We start from the raw sequence: 1,782 nt of genomic DNA on the forward strand, positions 1-1,782 counted from the left end.
TGAGCAACCTTCTCTGGTGGGAGGTGTCCCTGCCCAGGGCAGGGGTTGGGATTAGATCATCGCTGAGGTCCATGCCAACCCTTAAATTCTATGATTTTATGATTATTTAGTTGCAGATTTACTTCTTTGTGAAGTTTTGGGTTTTACTTTACCCTCAGATGTTATTTTTCCTTCCTCCTGCTACGTTTTGTCCTCTTCCCAATGTTAATTTACAAGTTCAAACACCCTCATAGGGTGAATCCAAGATTTTATGATCAACAGACATGAAGATGTATTTACCTGTTGGTCAGTTCTGTAATCACATTATAGACATTGAAGTATTGACTGTAATCTCTTTTTTTTTAGCTCCCTGTGTATTTTCCACCTGTGCCCCACATCCCTTTTGCTTCCTGAGAAAGCAATTTCATCTGGAATTCTGAGCTGACAACAAGTGAAGGCCACGTTCCTGCTGTCATTTGATGTGAGGATTAATTTAGTCCCTCGTTAAGGATACCCAAATCCCTTCAGGATCAAGAAAAGCGCCTGGAAAATGCCCTCACGGCCTGAAAGCACACAAATTAAAGGACTGTAAACCTTGGGCAAAGATTGTATCAGTGATGAATCTGCCATTTCATTTAACTGGAAGCCTCACAATTACAGGAAATCTAACAGAGGCCCCAAAGTGAGGAAAATTGGGGCTGTTTGTTTAAGCCTAACTTGCAGGCATGAAACTCAATCTTTGCCTCTGTCACTGGTGCTTCAGAGGCACCAGAGTGACCTTTGCTTCAACTTACTGGTGTCTGACACCTCAGAAATTGCCTCTGTGACCAAAATAAAACCAGGGAATAAGGTGGGGGGGATAATAAATGCAGGTGTTGGGGATCCACAGGTCCTGATGTGATGGTGACTAAGGAGGAGATAGGCAACTCTACCAGCATGGAGAAGAGTAGGTTTTGTAAATGGGATTTGTATAGATTTTGCCTCAGATATTGTTGAGGAAAAGGAGCTGAAATGATTGAACTGTGTTGCTGGTAGTGCCTTTCTTTACACAACATCCTTGCTCAAAGCCTGGATATCAGGTATCCATTCTTCTCAGGCAGGAAAAGCCAAATAAATAAAAGGCAAATCCCTACATTTTTCCCTTGTTTTCACCCTTCTGACTCAATGATGGCATAGTAGCACAACTGGTGAGTTCAATCAACCCTGTTGTCCTTGCTGGTGTAACCCAAGTGATGAAACATGAGAAAAGCATGTTTCCCAAGCTGAAAATCACAGCTTTTTACTCAAAGCTCATCATTATTAAGTTTACGCTGCGTTGTAATAGAAACTAGAAAACCTTCAGCAACTTTATGGCTCCAAACTTACTGAGTATGCCCCAATATAGGTAGAAATCTGTCTGTAAATGAGTGACTGGTTTTGTCTGCGTGTTGTTCTGCTCTAGATTCCCTTTAATGATGTTGTTTGGCTTCTGTTTTCTCATTGACTCGTGGATGTCCCCAGAGTAAGGGAACCTTAAAGCCAAAAAAGTCATGCTACAGTTGACTACACTGGATGCCACCACAGGGTTAAGCAAAGCAAGTTCCTCGTTGTGCAAAGGTTACACAAACACTTGTGCTCTGGGGGTCAGTGGTGCTTGTGCTGTTGAGCTAACAAGGAGAAAGTGAAATTCAGAGTTCAGAGATCTCTTTGGAGGTTGAACACTTTGCTTGTTTCCTTTCCTTTGATGTGCCTGGGTAAGTGTTTTGACCTCCTGTGTAGAACGGATTCATACGAAGGAACAGTGTGTAGTGCCGGGTTAGAGCC

Source organism: Acanthisitta chloris, unplaced genomic scaffold (genome assembly GCF_000695815.1).
Source record: "Acanthisitta chloris isolate BGI_N310 unplaced genomic scaffold, ASM69581v1 scaffold26537, whole genome shotgun sequence".
Lineage (NCBI taxonomy): Eukaryota > Metazoa > Chordata > Aves > Passeriformes > Acanthisittidae > Acanthisitta > Acanthisitta chloris.